A 20,059-nucleotide genomic window follows, 5' to 3' on the forward strand; every position below is an offset into this window, starting at 1 on the left:
GGTTTCTATAAGTCAGTAAGGGATGTCTTTTGGGAGAACTATTTAAATGGTAATAAGAGCTGTTCAAAACCCCAACCTTTCTGTAGGTCTTTTGACTTTCTAGGTACTTCCTGTGGTGGCTCAGTTGCCACCTAAGCATGACTCCACTGGTACCCCCTGGTAGCTTATTACATGTCCCAGGAATTCTATTTATTTCTGGAAAAATTGGCATTTCTCCTGAAGTATAGACCTGGTATTCTTAGAGGCAGGGTAGCATGGTCCAGACTAATTATTATACTCATTTTCTCATGAGGATATGTCATTCACATAGGTCATAATTACCTGGCCCTGCAGCTCATGAAAGATGATATTCTTGAGTATCTGGAAAATACCAAGGACCTCATACATACTAAATAAATTATGGACTATTTAAATAGGTCTTACTAGGTCTGAAATGTAGTTTTCTATTTGCATTTATGTTTGTATATCAAACTATCTGCCCCTGCAAGGAATGCCACCAACCAGATCGGTAATTTGTGGGATATAGTACTGGTAGTTATCAGGGGTGGTGTTCAGGTCTAAGTAGTTAAGATTGTGGCTAAGCTTAGCACACAACCAAAGAAGATCTCATTGCATTTATGTCTCTAAAATGGCTAAAAAAAAGTGAGGGTTTCTCACCTGATCAGAGTAAAAGAGCCAGCTGGATTTAAAGATCACTTAATGTATATTTCTTTCTCTGTGTCTTGACATTTTTATATGTGTCTACCTCAAATTCCTTAATTATAATCCATAAATTTTCCTTGGTCAGTAACACTGTCATGGCTTCTCCTATTTCTCCTGGAGAGGTTCCCAGTGTCAAAAGCTGACCTTGAACAGGACCCATTTCCACCAAAATCTAAAATTCCAGGCTTTGGAAGAAATGCCAGACTGCAAAAAGCTCATCTAAAGAACTAGGAGTACTAATAAGGGAGAGAGAGTATTGGACAGCTTATCATACTAATTCAGAAAGTCACCAGACTCTGTATTAAGATACTCTCCAGGTCCACAGTGTAATGTTTTCCTTAGCCACCTGCTCAAGTATCTTATTCATTAAAACATTAAATTCTCACAACCATATTCTTATTCTAGAATCATGGTTATTTAGCTTCTCATTTGGACTCCATGATGTATGAGAACATAGCAGTGTACTAGAGTGTAATACAGAGTGATAGTAGATAATTCATCAAGAGTTAGCAGCTTGGAATCATTCTTGGGAGTCATTGGACACATGGAGCAAAGAGCTGGGCAGCAACCAGGAGCAGAAACTAAAAGTTGTAGTTCATGGTTAAAATAGGCACATGAAGAGGGATTATACTGAAGTTCCAGACAAAGTATGTATACTGAAGTTCCAGACAGTATGCTATTCAGGAGCAGTACATTGCAATAAACAAATAGTAATTGGTCTGGAAAGACCGAAAGAGTCAAGGACAACTTGGGATTGAAAATGTCAGAATAATTAGTTTGGGTGTGGAAGCTTAGGTCCAACAGAAAATGGCAGGTTTCTGTGCTCAGTTCATGTTCCATCATGACATCTTTCAAATAATGTCCACTCACCCTGTAATCTCACGAAGCAACAGCAAGTTATCAGAAGCCATGATCTGGACATCTCTTTCTCTATTTTTACTGGACACATCAACAATGTACTTTAGATAGTAATTTCTAGAAAACTGATTGTGAACATTTAGATTACTTGGTATAATACCCAGTGTAGTTTCACAGTCAAGTGAATAAAGAATATTGTATTTGGACTCAAAATGCCTAGGTTTAAATTTCTGGAAATTTTGCTATTTATTAGTTATGGGCCCTTGGACATGTCATTAAACCTTATCAGGACTCAGTTAGTTTCCTCATGTGTAAAAATGGAAGGGTGGATTAGATGGTCTCTAATATTTAATGATTAAGGATCACAGAGCTAGGAAGGACATCATCTAGTCCAGTCCCATTATTTTACAAATGAAGAAACAGAGTCCATATAAGTATCTAGTATCTTATCTAGTATCTTATAATATACCATGTTCATTCTTCTTAGTCATGTCCAACTCTTCATGTCCCCATTTGGAGTTTGCTTGGAAAAGGTACTAGAATAGTTTGCCATTTTCTTCTCAAGCTCATTTTACAGATGAGGAAACTGAGGCAAACAGGATGAAGTGAGTTGCCCAGGGTAACACAGCTAGTAAGTGTCTGAGGCTAGATTTGAACTCAGGGAGATGAATCATTCTGACTCCAGGCCTGGCACTCTGTCCACTGCACCAACTAGCTGACCATAATATACCATAGTTGGACTCTAATGCAATGAATTTGCATCTCAGACACACACTGCTCCTTTGCTCAGGCTCTCCCTCATCCCTAGAATGTTGTCCCTTCTCACTTCTCATTCCTGGAATCCATGTTTCCTTCAAGATTCAGTGCAGCAGCCACCTCAGATGTGAGGCACTTCTTCATTCTACTCCCACACCTTCAGAGGTCAGTGCTCTCTCCCAGTCCCTGAAATTCTTTGTTTTTGCCTCATCTGCTCAAGTAAATCTGTGATCTTTTGCACATGGATTTCCTTCCAGCTTTTAGATAATGATCCATCCTCTACCTTCTATACAAGGGGTCCACTCAATGTTTTGGGGGGACTTATTTACTTTCTTTTAGCATCTAAAGGAGACCAGTGTGATGTTTTGAATTTTCTTGTCAGTGTATGTGTTGGTTCCCACTTTTGAATACAAACTCTGTAAAGGCAGGGAATATTGTTTTTTTTCTCTTTGTGTTCTCAATGCATAGTGCATAGTAGGTCATTAATAAATTCTTGAATTGAAATGAATTAATTTAATGACTACAAATTATTTTCCCATTGGCAACTTTATTTTGGATAACACTCCCACAGGTCTGGTTCACGTCCATCAGTCAGACAGTAAACAAAAAGTGCCTACTCTGTGCCAAGCACTATACTAAATACTGGGATCCAAAGAAAGTCAAAAGAGAGTCTCTTTAAGGAGCTTACTATCTAATGGGGAAAACAATATGCAAATAAATAAGGACAAGCAAGATATATATAGGACAAATTGAGGGTAAAATCGGAGAGAAGACCTTAATATAAAGGGAGATTAGGAAAAGGTGGGATTTTATCTGAATCCTGAAGGAAACTAGGGAGGTCAAGTAGCAAAAATGAAGAGGGAAAGAGTACCAGGCATGGACAGCCAGTGGAAATGCTCAGTCAGGAGATGGAGTGTCATGTTAGATCACCAAGAAGGTCAATGTCACTGTATTGCAGATTACTTAGCAGTAAGTAAAGTATATAAAAAAATCTGGCAAGTTTTAGTTGGACTAGGAAGGGGATTTTATATTTTACCCTTGCAGTTAGAGGGAGCCACTACAGTTTATTGAATAAGGGGAATGACATGGTCAGACTTGTACTTTAGGGAAATCATTTTTGTAGCTGAGTGGAGACTGGCCTGGAATGATGAAATAATCCAAACTACTAGAGTATGAGGAGATGAAGGCCTATAAACCACAGTGGAAGCAGTGTTAAAGAGGAAAAGGGAGTATATATGAGATATTTTAAAAGTAAAGTTGAAAGAACTTGGCAGATCAGAAATGTGGGCTGAGAGAGAATAAAGACAATGATGATACCTGGGTGACTGGAAGGGTGATGATACCCTCAACAGTAAACAGTGAGGTTAGAGAGAGGAGAGTGTTTAGGAGAAAAGACACAGAGTTCGGTTTTGGACTTATTGAGTTTAAGATGTTTATAGGATCTCCAGTTCAATATGTTCAATGGGCAGTTGGAGATGGAAGAGGTTAGGGCTGGATAACTAGATTTTATCATCATTGGCATAGAGATGTTATTGAATCCATGTGAGCCAATATAATCACCAAGCTAAATAATATAAAGAGAAAAGAGAAGATCCAGATCAGATACCTGTGAGACACTCACAGCTAGCAAGTGTGGCCTGGACAAACATGCAGTAAAGAAGACTGAGAAGGAGAAGTCAGATAGGAAGAGACCTAGGGAAGAATAGTGTCATCAAAACCTAGACAGAAGAGAGTATAAGGGAAAAGTGGTGGATTGGTGATGCTAAAAGGCTGCAGTAAGGTCAAGAAGAATGAGGATTTAGAAAAGGCCATTCAGTTTGTCATTTAAGATATCATTGGCAACTGTGGAAATGAGATTGTAGAGTTAAGAAGAGAAAAGGAAGTGGAATCAGATTGAAGGTGGCCTTGTCGAGGAGTTTAGCTGCAAAAGGGAGGGAAAATATGGGAAGTTAGCGAACAGGGATGGATAGCTCCAATGAGAATTTTTTTTTTTTAAGATGGAGAAGTCATAGGAATGTTTGTAGGCAGTAGGAGAGTAGCTAGTAGATGGGGAGAGATTGAAGATAAGTGAGAGAGTGAAGATGTCATTAAATTCCTCTTTATAGATGGGAGGGAAAAGCTATAAAAGGCTTAAATGACTTTCCCAGGATTAACCAAGAAATCAATTGCTCCAAGAAGAGCTCAAGTCGCTTTCAACTCCATCCAGTTTCAACAAGTATTCACAGATTGACTGCAGGGTGTGAGGCTCACTTGATTTATTACTACCCACCAACCTGAAGTCAGTCTCTGCACTCCTCTTTGTCTTTTGTGTTGGTGACATAATGCTAAGGTATTAAAAACATGTATTTAAAACAGCTGAGTTTTTAAAACATCAGACTTTTGCTTTGCCAATTGAACAGAGAATATTTGTAATGGCACCAGCTAAGGTCTATGGCTCAGTAAGTATGTCATACAAGAGGAGTCAAGCAACATGAAGGGAAGAGGGCAAAACCTCACCAAAAAAAATCTTTATCTCTAAATCTCTCATCACTTTTAAATGACCATTTTGTTGAAGGCAATTGCAAACTGTGGTGAGACTTACTGATTTTGGCTGCAGGCCCAGCAGGTTTGAGGTGAGTCCATTAATCAATCAGCCAAACACTGAATGCAAGCTTTTGATTTTTTTTTTCAGACCAATCCTGGGAGAAGGAAACTGGGAAGTGGAGCACAGAGGGCTTTCACCTTATCATGTTTTTCTTTCTTTTTTCCCTTTCATGAGTCCATGGGGTCACATGGCTTCTGTGGTGCCAAACCAAGAACACTGGGGTGTATTTGTTCCATGCTGTAATAATTCACTGTTTGGGCTGCTAGGAGAAATTTGTATTTCTGCTCTTTCAGCCTTCTGTGTGGTTTGCTACATCACCGAAATATCTTAAATACTGCATTTAATTGACCAGACAATTTATTTCTTCATTTTTAATGTGAATCCCTAGAGGCAAAACCACCTTGGAAAGAAGAAATGACATTTGTTCTGCAAGGCATTGGTGCATTATTTCATTTTTTTCCCCATAGAATTACACCAAGGAGTTTACTTTGACTATTTTGGGACCATTAAAAAAGCATTTATTTTTGCTTTGTTTTTCAGAAGCCATTAGATGACCCTAATCTATGTTGGTTAAAGGAAGCTATAATATATAATGACCTTCAATTTTTATTCCTACCTCAGGAATTGACTTGAAATAACAAGAGCTCACATCCATACAGTCCATCTACATATCATGGTCCAACCTCCACCTCCAACTTAACACTGAAGCCCCTGTCCTCAGGCGCAGGGCTTCTCACTGGTGAGACTTCATGATTTCTAGGCTGACCCAGACCTCTCAGTCATCTTCAGGTCATTTACTTCAATGCTCCAGTTTTCCACTGCTATCTCTGGGAACAACAATCAAATCAACACTTGCTGTTTGTCCTTTGTTTTGGAAGAAGACATCATGGATAATGTCTTGACTCAGCATGAATTGGATTTAAGTGAGGCAGAGTTGCACAAAATCATAAATCTCACTCTTTTTTCTAGACTTATCAAAATCCAGTGGCAAGAAAAGAGTCAGCATTACTTCTGATGGCCTGAAATACAGAGGATGACCTTGGCATCTTTAATGTCTGACTAAGCTCTAAGCATTCCACAGTGTCTGCTTCAGCCACATTCATGGCCATTGTAACAAATTTTTCTCACCTCCCCATTCCACCAGGGGAAGTCTTCATATGCTTGGGGTAGACATTTCCTTAACTTACCAATAAGTTTGTGGTTCATCAGTTGCTCTCAATCAGATTTAATCTATCCGCTGGAAGGTTTACCAGGATGGCTTTTCAGAGCCATATGAGAGAGTTGAGTATCAGGTAGACATCAAAGATAGATGAGCGACTCTGAAAAGGTCTCAGCAAGGCCTTACACTAGAAGTTCTGGTCCTTTTTGAACATTTATACATTCCAAATCAATACTAAGATTACAGGAAAGATTGTCACAATCAATTTCTCTATGAATACATTCATCATTTCTGTGACTTCCCTGAACAAAACACATTCTCCAGGCTGTCATTCTTGAATATGGGTTCTCTACCCCATTAGCACATAAGCTCCTGGAGGGCAGGGATTAGCTTGCTCCACTCACATAGCCACCACCTTAGTACATGCTCTAATCATCTTTTGCTGAGACTATCACAATAGCTTGCTAATAAGTTTCCCATTCTCAAGTCTAACCCTACTCCAATCTGTCCTCTACTCAGCTACCAATAGAATTTTGCTAAGGTACAGTACTGATCATGTCTCCCTCTAGCTTATTAAAATTCCAGTGGCTTCCCATCACCTCCGTAATCAAATACTAAATCTTCCATTTGTCTTTAAAATCCTTTCACAACCTGGACCCTTGCTACCTTTCTAGTCTTTCACTCTCTTCCAAGCACTCTATGATCTAACTATACTCTTCTATCTGCTGTTCCTTACACATGAATATCATGCATTTGAGACAACTATTCCTCCATACTAGGAATGCTCTTTTTCCTCACCTCTGCCTCCTGCCTTCCTTCAAAAGAGCTAAAATGCCATTTCATACAAGAAGTCTTTCCTGACACTCCTCCTAAGAAATTGACCTTCATTGACATTGTATGCACTTTGCATGTGGATAGTTATTTGAAAGTTTTATCTCCATCTAGAATGTGAGCTTAAGAGTATGAACTATATTTTTGCCTTTTTTTATATGCTCAGCACTTAACACAGTGCCTGGCATGTAGTAAGCATTTAATAAATGCTTATTGACTGACCAACAAAAGGTTTTATATATTTACATCTACAGCACTTAGCCCAATACCTGGGACATACAAATTCTTTAGTGTCTTTAATAGTATTTTATTTTTCCCCAGTTACATGTCAAGAAAATTTTTAGCATTCGTCTTTACAATATTTCGAGCTCCAAATTTTTCTCCCTCTATCCTTCCACTCCCCTCTTCTGAAAATGGTAAGCAGTTTGATATAGTTTTTACATGTGTATTATATTAAAAAAATTTCCGTATTTCCAAAAACATTGGAATTGTCTTGGATCATTGTGTTGCTAAGAAGAGCTGAGTCATTCATAGTTGATCATCACACAATGTTGCTGATACTGTGTACAATGTTCTCCTTGTTCTGCTCATTTCACTTTGTATCAGTTCTTACAAGGCTTTTCAGGATTTTCTGAAATCTTCCAGTCCATCATTTCTTTTTGCACAATAGTATTGCATTACATTCATATACCATAGCTTGTTCAGTCATTCCCCGATTGATGGGCAGCCCCTCAATTTCCAACATGGGTCCTTTCCACTTTTTATGATCTCTTTGGGATACAGATCCAGTAGTGCTATTGCTGGATCAAAGAGTATGCACAGTTTGATTGCCCTTTGGGTAGAGTTCCAAATTGTTCTCCAGAATGGTTGGATCAGTTTACCATTTCACCAACAGTACATTAGTGTTCCAATTTTCCCACATCCTCTCCAATATTTATCATTTTCCTCTTTGTCACATAAGCCAATCTAATAGGTGTGAGGTGGTATCTCAGAGTTGTTTTAATCTGTACTTCTCTAATCAATAGTGATTTAGAGCCCTTCTTAATATGGCTGTAGATAGCTTTGATTTCTTCGTCTGAAAACTGCCTGTTCATATCTTTGTACTCTTATAAATTTGACTCAGTTCTCTATATAGTTGAGAAATGAGGTCTTTATCAGAAACACTTGGTATAAAGATTGTCTCCTAGCTTTCTGCTTTCCTTCTAATCTTGGTTGCATTGCTTTTGTTTGTACGAAAGCTTTTAAATTTAATATAATCAAAATTATCTATTTTATATTTTGTTATACTCTCTATATCTTCTTTGGTTATGAATTCTACCCCTCCTCATAGATTTGACAGGTAGACTATTCCTTGCTCTCCTAATTTGCTTATGGTGTCATCTCTTTTGTTTAAATTATTTTGACCTTATCTCAGTATATGGTGTGAGATGTTGGTCTACACCTAGTTTGTGTCCTGTTGTTTTCCAGTTTCCTTAGCAGTTTTTTGTCAAATAGTGAGATCTTATCCCTAAAACTGGAGTCTTTGCATTTATCAAACACAAGATTACTATGGTCACTGATTATTATGTCTTGTATCCCTAATTTACTCCATTTATCCTCCACTCTATTTCTTAGACAGTACCAGATAGCTTTGATGATTACTGCTTTATAATATAATTTGAGCCCTGATATTGTTGGGCCACCTTCCTCTACCTTTTTTTTCCCATTAATTTCCTTGATATTCTTGATCTTTTGTTCTTCCAAACGAATTTTGTTGTTATTTTTTTCTAACTGTACAAATCATTTTTGGTAGTTTGATTGGTATGGCACCAAAAAGGTAAAGTAATTTAGGCAGAATTGACACTTTTATTATATTGTCCCAGTCTACCCATGAGCAATTGATATTTTTCCAGTTGTTTACATCTGACTTTATTTGCATGAAAAGTGTTTTGTAATTGTGTTCATATAGTTGCCAGGTTTGTCTTGACAGGTAAACTCCTAAGTATTTCATATTGTTTAAAGTTATTTTAAATGGAATTTCTCTATCTTTTGCTGCTGGCCTTTATTGGTCATATGAAGAAACATTGTTGTGGGCTTATCTTATATTCTGCAACTTTAATAAAGTTGTTGATTATTTCAAGTGATTTTTTTAGTTGATACTCTAGGGTTATCTAAGGATACCATCATATCATCTGCAAGGAATGATAGTTTTGCTTTCTCATTGCCTATTCTAAGTCCTTCAATTGCTTTTTCTTCTCTTATTCCTATAGCTAACATTTCAAGTACTACATTGAAGGATAGTGGTGATAATGGTCATCCTTGCTTCACCCCTGATCTTATTGGGAAGGTTCTAGCTTATCCCCATTGCAGATAATGCTTGCTGATGGATTTAGACAGACACTGCTTATTATTTTAAGGAACATTCTCTTTGTTCCCATGTTCTCTAGTGTTTTTTAATAGGAATGGGTGCTGTATTTTGTCAAAAGCTTTTTCAGCATCTATTGAGGTAATCATATGTTTTCCATTGGTTTTGTTTTTAATATAGTCAATTATATTGATATAGTTTTCCTATCATTGAACCGACCCTGCATTCCTGGTATAAATCCCACCTGGTCATAGTGTATAATCCTTGAGAGATTGTGCAATAGCTGCCTTGCTAGTATTTTCTTCAAAAATTTTGTATTGATGTTCATTATGGTAATTGGTCTATCATTTTCTTTTTCTGTTTTAGCTCTTCCTTCTTTAACTATCAGCACCATATTTGTGTCATAAAAGGAGTTTAGTAGAACTCATTCTTTACCTATTCATCTATTTTTCTAAATAGTTTATATGGTATGAGAATTGTTCTTTAAATGTTTGGTAGAATTCACTCATGAACCCATCTGGACATTGTAATGTTTTCCTAGGGAGCTCATTAATGGCTTGTTCAATTTATTTTTCTAAAATGAGGTTATTTAGGTATTCTATTTCCTGATCTTTTAATTTAGGTAATTGATATTTTTGTAAAAATTCATCTACTTTGCCCAGATTATCAGATTTATTCACATATAATTGGGCAAAATATTTCCTAATGATTGCTTTAATTTCATCTTCATTGATGGTGATTTCACCCTTTTCATTTTTGACACCAGATATATGGTTTTCTTCTTTTTTAAATCAAATTAACCAGTGGTTTATCTATCTTACTGTTTTTTTCATAAAACAAGCCCCTAGATTTATTAGCTTAATAGCTTTTTAATTTTTTTTTTCAATCTTATTAGTCTCACCTTTGATTTTCAGGATTTCTAATTTGGTGCTCAGTTGGGGATTTTTAATTTTCTTTTTCTAGTTTTATTTTAGATGCATGACCAATTCATTGATCTATTTTTTTCATTTTGTTGATGTAAGAATCTAGAAAAATAAATTTTTGCCTAAAAACTTATTTGGCTGCATGCCATGTATTTTGGTATGTTGTCTCATTGTTGTCATCCTCTTGAGGAAATTATTCATTGTTTCCATGATTTGTTCTTTGGCCCATTTATTTTTAGGATTAGATTATTTAATTTCCAATTGATTTTTAATCTGTATTTCCACTGACCTTTGCTGAATTTTTATTTTTAAATTTATTTTTATTGCATTATGATCAAAAAAGAATACATTTACAATTTCTGCCTTTTTACATTTGATTTTGAGGGTTTTATGCCCTATTACATAGTTAACTTTTGTGTACATGCCATGTGCTCCTGAAAAAAATGGATATCCCTTTCTGTTTCCTTTCAGTTTTCTCCAAAGGTTTGTCATATCTAACTTATCTAATATTCTATTTACCTCCTTAGTTTCTTTCTTGTTTATTTTTTTGTCAGATTAATTGAGTTGTGGGAAGTGACAGTTGAGGCCCCACATTAGTATAGTTTTGCTGTCTGTTTCTTCCTGTAACTCACTTAACTCCTCCTTTGAGAATTTGGATGCTATACCACTTGATGAATATGTTTAGTATTGATATTGCTTCATTGTCTATGATATCTTTTAGCAAGATGTAGTTTCCTTCCTTATCTCTTTTAATTAGGTCTATTTTTGCTTTTAGTTTGTTTGAAATCAGGATTGTTACCTTGCTTTTTTAACTTCAGCTAAACCATAATAGATTCTGTTCCAGCCCCTTACCTTTACTCTACATGTATATTTGCTTCCAGGTATGTTTCTTGTAAACAACACATTGTAGGATTCTGATTTTTGATCCACTCTGCTATCCCCTTCTATTTTATGGGAGAGTTCATCCCATTTACATTCATAGTTATGATTACTCCCTGTGCATTTCCCTCCATCCTATTCTTCCTCCTGTTTGTCCTCTCCCTTCTTTTACCTTTTCCTTCCTCACCAATGTTTTGCTTCTGTCTACCACCTCCCCTGATCTGCCCTCCCTTTTGTCAGTCCCCACCCCACCCCCTCACTTGATTCCCTCCCTTTCTACTTCCCCACTAGGTAAGATAAATTTCTACATTCAACTAATAGTGTACAAGTCCTGTGCAATTCTGATTATGACTTCTCAATATTTTAATTGTTTCTTTTTGGCCACTTATAATATTTTTCCTTGACCTGATATTCTGTAATTTGGTTATAATGTTCCCTGGAGTTTTTATTTTGGGATCTCTGTCCTGAGGAGATCATTGGATCCTTTCACTGCCTATTTTGCCCTCTGGTTCCAAAAAATCAGGGCAGTTTTCCTTGATAATTTCTTGAAAGATTCTGTCCAGGTCGTCCTTTTGATTATGCCTTCCAGTAGTCCAATGATTCTGATATTTTCTCTCCTGGATCTATTTTCCAGGTCAGTTGTTTTTCCCATGAGGTATTTTAAATTTTCTTCCATTTTTTTATTCTTTTGAATTTATTTGATGGATTCTTAATGTCTCATAGGGTCATTAGCTTCCACCTGCCCAATTCTGACTTTTAATGTGATGTTTTCCTCAATTAGCTTTTGTACTTTCTTTTCCATTTGGCCAATTGTCTTTAAGGAGCTGTTTTCTTCAGTGGATTTTTGTATCTCCTTTCCATTTGGCCAATTCTACTTTTTAAGCAGTTTTTCAAGCTGTTGACTTTTTTTTTCATAATTTTCTTGTATCACTCTCATTTCTTTTCCCAATTTTTCTTCTACCTCTCTTACTTGATTTTTAAATTAAGTTCCTTTTTGAGCTCTTTCTTAAGTTCTTTACAGGCTTGAGACCACTTCCCATTTTTCTTTGGGGTTTTCCTCATAGATGTTTTGACATTGGTGTCCTCTTCTGAGTTAATGTCTTGGTCTTCCCTCTCACTATAATAATTTTCTATAATTAGATTCTTTTTTTCAGTCAAAGACAAGGTTTATTAGAACACTGATTGGAGTGAGCAAGATTCTTAGTGAGTCTGTGCTATTGGCTAGATTTTAAGAAATTACATTCATTTTTGTTGTTTGTTTTCTCCTCTTTTTTGGGAGGTGCTGGGGGGACTTTTTTAAAAAATATGATTTATGCTTCCAGTGTGAAGGGGCTCTATCTTGGGCTTCTTGTGCCAGTGGCTGCAGGTGCTAGCTGTTTGCCTGATGGTGCTACTCTGATGTTGCCCTGAGGCCCACAGGAAACCCTGATGTGTGGTGCTATGTTGAGGGTGTGGGATTGGGGGGTGGCTGACACTGCTGGAGGCTGGAGGCATCTGGAAGTTTACCTGTTGCTGATCTGGGGTCCTAGTGGTGGTGTTTGGCATGTGCTAAGGCCTGGTGAGATTTTCCTGCGTTTCCCTGGGGCTGCACTGAAGTCTGTGGAGGTCTGGCCCCTGGACGGTGTCTGTTTTCCTGGGGCTGTGCTGAAGTACATGGAGATTTGGCTGCTGGAGTTTGCCTGCCCACCTGGGGAGAGGCTGATGCACATGATGGTTCTCAGAGCTGGAGTCTGCCAGTTCCCCTGGCTATGCTAAGGTACATGGGGCTCCTGGTGTTGGCATTTACCTGCTCCACCACCCTAGGGCTCAGGATCTCCCACTGGTTTGCTGAGGTGGGACTTGCTGGCTTGCTGGGATGTTTCCTGGACTGTGCTCCCCTATTACCCAAGTGAGACAGACCTTTATTTCCAATCCCACAAGTCTCCTGGGCTAAAAGACCACTCCCATCTTTCCATTGGCTCTCCTGTTCCAGGATTTGTTCTGGGGCACTATTTTATGGTTGTTTGGGGGTGAATATGGGACAGCTACAGCAACTTACTGTTTATTCTGCCATCTTGGCTCTAGAAAGTCATTTAATGCTTTTAAATGCATCCATTCCTCACTCACAATACCCCTTGAGTTAGATGGTATAAATATTATTATTCTCATCTTACAGATGAGGAAACTGAGACTCAGAGAGGTAAAGTGAGTTGTCCATGGTGATACAACTCTTATGCAAGTGCAAATCATTAGGTCCAAGCAATAATTTTATATGATTTGATTTAATGATAGCAATAGTCACACATGCATGCTTCTTCAGACACTAAATACTTAACATTTTGTGATTAAAACCAGAATGAATTTTTTTTATTACCTTTGGGGGAAAGAGATGAGGGAAGGGCTAATTATTCCTGTCTCAGTTGCTACTGAATTTTATGTCATACACATGCATTTCATTACTCTCCTTGGCTGTGCTTTTTTTTAAAATCTTGGTACTTTAAAGAATTTATACTATTCAAAGAAAATATATAAAAGTTGCAGTTATTATAACTCCTTGAGTAGACAAACTATATTTTTGTCTTTTTGTACCAGTAGCACTTAATACAGTACCTTTCACATAGTAACTACTTAATAAATGATTGTCTACTTACTTATTAATTAGCATATATCAATGGCTATTAAAGATGTTGTAGCAACTCTTGGTCTGGGGATAATTCAAGTCAGTAATGGAGGACAAGCCAAGTTGCCCAGCTAGAACTGGCCAGCTGGGGTCTCCATTCAGGCATTTCTGACTACTCATAGGTTGTGTTTCATTCTTCATTCTTGAAGAAGACTATGACTTCAGGGAGATGATGACATGACTTGCAATTGACTTAGATTTGAGTGAGGGAGGGCTGTGCAAAGTCACCAGCCTTGCTTTCTCCTCCAGAGCCATCTGGGTCCAGTGACCAGATACCCATCAGGATGACTGTAGATGGCCCAGGATGCAATGGGAGACCTTGGCCCTTTTAAGCTAAAGTCTTTTCTGGTTCTCACTTTGAGTGAGGCAATACCCATTACATCAATAGGCTGCTTTAAGAAGTGAGTTAAGGGATGGCCCCTTAAAAAAATTAAACTAGGAAGGGAAGGCCCTCAGGGTTGCTAGCCAAAAGAGGAACAGTTATGATTGATATTCATTCTGAGCCAGGAGGGCCCAAAAATAACCATTAAGTAGTATTTCGGCAGGGACCTACTGTTGTCCAATTCATAGAATACAGAGTGAATTAGGTTTAAGGCTCAGTCTTCGAGAAAGAAATCTAGCCAGTAAACCCCAGGTTAACTAGGAAGCTTTTGGACATCAATATTTACCTTCCTTTGAGAAGAACACCTTCGGGTAAGAGGGAAAGGAGAGGAGAGGAGAGGACAGGACAGGACAGGACAGGACAGGACAGGACAGGAAAGGAGAGGAGAGATCAGGTGGGAGGGTAATAAAACTACAAATCATTTCATAAAGGAAAATATTGTCATGCATAAATCAATACATTACTAACTATTCAAAAAGACCTTTTTATGCAGAGCTATACCAACACAATTGTCAGAATAGATCCAGGTAGGCCTATAAAATCTTGACATCACCAAAATGTAAAACATCCCCCCAAAACTTGCTTGGGAGATTGTTTTACTTCCATTGGACCTGGAAGTCTTATCCTCATAACAGACATTTTCAAAATGCCAGATCTGAACTAATAAATAAATTGATATAATGAGAAGGATTGTTATGAAATTATAGAAATTTTCAAATTGAACTAGAATACTACAAAACAACCTTGATCTATTGTCATAAATAATGAAAGGTTCAAAAATTTTTCTAAAAGATGAGATGGAGATAAACATGACTGATTTCAGTCCCATTAAAAACCAAAAGATTATAATAAAGCCCAGACTTAGAAAAATGGACTGCTCAATTACCTTAATATACAACGTGAAGCATGATTCATGATGAAGAATTAAAGAATATATGTAAAAAACTCAATACCACATATTGTAAAAATAAGTGATTTCAGCAAAAAAAAGATCTTGCATCTTAAAATTGTTATAAGATATACAAAGTTTAAAAGTTTATTATATAAGTTAACATATTTAATTACTTTACTTTGTCCCAATTAATTAATTACCCCCAAAATTTTACAAAAAAACTTTCCTCAGTCCACTGAAGCCTCCAAGTAAACTAAATTTTCTTGAATGCCTACAAGTCATTTAGGTCATAGAATCTCAGGAAGAGATTCTGGGAAAATAGTATAAGGACTCTGTGACTCCAAGAGATTTTTCAAAGTCTCTGTGATCTACATGAGGAGGGTCTATCTAAACTGGGTTGTATATAATTAAATATACAAGACATCTGTTTTTCTATCTATCTAAATATCTAATCAAATATGCAATTTCTCTATCCATCCATCTTTCATCTATCTAACTACCAGATGTCCCAATGTCTTAGTGTAGTTTTATGCTACAAATTCATTCAAAAATCCTTTGAAACTTTACTTAAATTTCTTTCATTTTTTTTAATTTTTTGCATTTTGAATAACAAATTATAATTCTAATTTTAACAATATGGGGCACCCTGTAATATTGCATTACGTGCACAAGAGTTTCTGGATGACACTTTCTTAGACAAGTAGATTACTAGAGGAGGTTCTCTTGCTTGGCTTCCTTGGTCACCTGATCTAATTCCATTGAATTTTGCTTGTGGGATCACAAGCCTAGAATAACAAGTGTTATCCTTTCAGTCACTGAGCAGCAGCTGATGAAAGTTTTGACAAAGTTCAAAATCAATGTGAGCAATGTATAACACAAGATGGTGGTTAATTTTAATTTTAATTAAAAATGTATCAACACTTAAAATAATTAACTTTCTAAATGTTGCTTTTGTAGATTTGTAGCTTTTAAACTTCTGAAGTTATGGTTTTAAAATTGTACTGACTTTTTAAATTCCCTGAATATAGAATATATGTGCCTGTCAACATAGAGATATTGTTAACATTTTGTGTTCATTCTATATTCCTATTCCTTGAAAGGAAGAATGCTTCATTTTTGGCTTTGTAATCATATCAGGCAATCCAGGACCCAGCATGTGATAGGTGCTTAATAAATTCTTGCTGAGTGATTAATAGGGGTGATAATAAAAGATAAAACAATTGTGATTACATTCAATTGAAAAGGTTTTGCAAGCACATAAATAATGTAGATAGACTAAGAAAAAAAATGGCCAAGTAAGGGGAAATTTTCTCATCATATATCTCTGATAAAAATCCAATATTTAGGGCAGCTGGGTGGTGAAGTGGATAAAGCTCTGGCCTTGGAGTCAGGAAGACCAGAATTCAAAACCAGCCTCAGACACTTTACTTGCTGTGTGACCCTGGGTAAGTCAACCCTAATTGCCTTACCAAGAAGAAAGAAAGAAAGAAAGAAAGAAAGAAAGAAAGAAAGAAAGAAAGAAAGAAAGAAAGAAAGAAAGAAAGAAAGAAAGAAAGAAAGAAAGAAAGAAAGAAAGAAAGAAAGAAAGAAAGAAAGAAAGAAAGAAAGAAAGAAAAGAGAGACAGACAGAGAGACAGACAGAGAGACAGAAAGAAAGAAAGGGAAAAGGGTAGAAAGTCCTCATTTAGGAGCAGCTAGGTGGTGCAGTGGATAGAGCACTGGCCTTGGAGTCAGGAGGACCTGAGTTCAAATCCAGCTTCAGACACATAACACTCACTAGTTGTGTGACTCTGGGCAAGTCACTTAACCCCAACTGCTTCATAAAAAAAAAAATCCAATATTTAAGATATACAGGATGGCCCAAAAGTTGTAATTCAGTTTTAAGGTAGATTAAGACTTTTGTGTCACTCTTTATAAGGAATTGACACAATTGCTATGATCAAGGAGAACATTCTGTAATAGGTAAATAGTCAGATTATATAAAAATGTTTTCCTGAGGAAGAAATCTGAAACATCAACAATAATATATAAATGTTACTCATTGATAATAAAAGAAAAACAAATTAAAGCAACTCTGAAGTTTTGCTTCAGACCAAACTAACAGAGATCAGAGAGGAACTCTAATTATACAGAAGGCCTACAGGTGCTTCTGTTATGTCTTGATGATATTAAAAGAACAAAAAAAAGAGGGGAGAAAAATACGTTGGGGGAAAGAGAAAGGTGAGGAAAATTGCCTCATATAAATGGGGTACACAAGTAGAAGCCTATACAAACAAGGAAGAAGGGATGGGGGAGCAGCTGACACTTGTACCTCACTCCTGTTTGAGCTGGTCGAAAGCAGGAAGAAAACATAGACAGGTGGGTACAGAAATACATTTCACTCAATGCAAGAGTAGGAGGGAAAGGAGAGAAGAGATAATTAAAAGGAAAGTAGCTCAAGGAGTACTAAGCGTAACAAAATCTAGCTAAGGATGTAAAAAAAATAATTATATCTTTGTGATGGCAAGAATTGGAAACTGAAAGGGTACACATTAGCTGTAGAATGACTGAACAAATTATGATATATAAATATGATGGAACACTACTGTTCTATATGAAATGTTGAGGGGGACAGTCTCAGCAAAACTTCATATGACTCGCGTGAAGTTAGCAGAAACAGGAAAACAATTTATACAGTGACTACAATTTTGTAAAGACAAACAATGTTGAAAAACTTAGATAAGCCCATGATCCCAGAGGACTAATGATGAAACATACTACCCACCTCTGACAGTGAGGCTGAAGACTCAGAATTCAAAATGAGACTAATTTGTTTTTATTTGGTTTGGTTTTGGATATGGAAAATGAAAATAATTGTTTTGCTGCTTAGAAGTATTTGTAATAGGAGTTTTGTTTTTCCTTCTTTGTCAATTGGGAGAATGGGTAGAAAGGAGAGAAGGCAGATTTTTGCTGACTGAAAAAAATTAAATGTTAAGAATTATTTTTAAAGTATCCAAAATAAGTTAAAAAGCATTAGGTAATTTTATATTTTAAGAGAGGAAAAAATGAATGGGTAAAATTCTAAATCTGATCACAGTGAATTGACAAAAATAATCATATGGAAATAATGAAAATAATCAGAAATTATGCCCAATTATTTAGCTATAAAGCTGAGAATTTAAGGTAAATTGATAAGTAACTATAAAAATATAAAAAACACAACTTTTAAAAATAGGAAGTGGATATCCTAAACAAATTGATCTCAGAAAGAAAATTTGAGCAATCCATTAATGAATCCCCAAAGGTAAGGGGCAAGAAAACTCTGAGATTTGCAAGTGAACCTATAAAATTCTTCTCAAAATGTGAAAAGAAGTTACTTTACCAAATTTCTCTTGTAAGATAGATATATTTTGAACACTTAAGTGAGGGATAAAGCAGAGAAAGAAAGCAATCTGTTTCATTTTTGTTTTTATATATAATGTCTGGCACAGTGGTTGCCTATGGTAGGCATGTAAATGTTCATTTAATTTAATGGAAATTGAAAGATTGTTCAAGGGAAAAAGACTGAGGATGAAAGAGGAGTTTGATAACGATGGGATGAGGATTCTAGGATACAGTGGAAGGGATGGGGAGTTGAGGAAATGAGATAGGTCAGAGATGAATAGGAATGAAAGCAGCAGGGGAAATATCCCCAGGATGAAGCTTGTACCTATTGTGATATATTTGGATGACAGCAGTTAGAGGAGGCAGTTAAATAGCTCCAAAGTTCCATTTATAATTTTGGTACAATAGTACTTCAACCCTGTAGACCTCTAGGCATTGATTACTCCTTTTTTCCTCTTATTTAACATGGAAGGTTTTTTTTTCTTCCAGAACCTTGAAAATCGCTATGATTTCTGCCACCAGAAACTGGTAAAGAAAGTTGTCTTGTGACTTCAATAGGAAGAGTTGTTTTTCTTAAGCTCTTGCCAAGAAGATAGCAATGAAAGCGTCTTCCAAAATTCTGGAAGAACACAAGAAAATGGAAACACTCAAATACCTGAGAGACCATATTTTGATGGTAAAAGTTTGAGGGATTTGGAGGCCTGTGATTTTTGTTGTTTTTGGAAATACTCAGATGGTTCCATGGATTAGTAATACTATACATCAAATATTTATAGATTATAGAATACTAATTGAGACAGGCTTCCCTGTATCACCTATAGCACAGAGTTCTTCTTTACAATATTTATTTAGTGTTTCTATTAAGTCATAAGGCCAGAATGGATTGGCTAAAGCTTCTGCATTTCTTTGTCGTTCTCAGGGCATATTTGTTTCATTGCTGGGAATTTTTGCTGCTCTCAGGACAGCCAGATAATGGCAAACTTCCAGTGACACTCTAACCACAGGACAAATTCAAACCAAAATTTCAGGCTTCAATGTATATTAACAACTCATACAAAACTGTCCCAATTCACTTCTGGCCATATTTGATCCTAGTTTTCTCCTGCTTTCTATCTCTGTTCTCCCACTCATTTCCCTTCCCTAGATAACTATAAGCTACATATAGGAGGAGGCAAGAGTACTGCCTTCAATTCATAACTCAATATGATGGATCTGGGAGTGGGGTAAGGAGTACAAACTCCAACAAAGTCAGGATGAGTTCCTCTACCCCTTTTATTTATGCCACAAATACCTAGATCTGGCAACAACTGTTAATTCTGAAAATTTTCCTGGCTGTCTACTACAGGACTCTTCTATCATCATTCTTGCTTTTCTTTCTTATTCTGCAGGATCAACATCTTCTCCTCAGTATCCAGCCATTACTGATCAAAGCCAAGTGAATATATGTAAACATGGACAAATAAGGAATCAAACGTACTGCTCTCAGTAATACCACTGTTCTGGCTTCCATAATACCTAAGGCTATTCCTGAATAAGGCCCAAGGGTGGCCTATTTCTACTTTCCACAGTAACAAAATTGAACTTTAGAAAGTCAGAAACATCTACATGACCATCCATCAGGGACAGCAAGGGTTAACTTTTAGATCTACGTGGTTGCATTTCCTTTAGGCATCTAAAAAGCGTGCAGTTCAGGAATATTGATCACTCTAAAGTAGAATGCTGGCCTT

The sequence above is a fragment of the Phascolarctos cinereus genome, unplaced genomic scaffold (assembly GCF_003287225.1).
Source record: "Phascolarctos cinereus isolate Bilbo 61053 unplaced genomic scaffold, phaCin_HiC Scaffold_4;HRSCAF=312, whole genome shotgun sequence".
NCBI lineage: Eukaryota > Metazoa > Chordata > Mammalia > Diprotodontia > Phascolarctidae > Phascolarctos > Phascolarctos cinereus.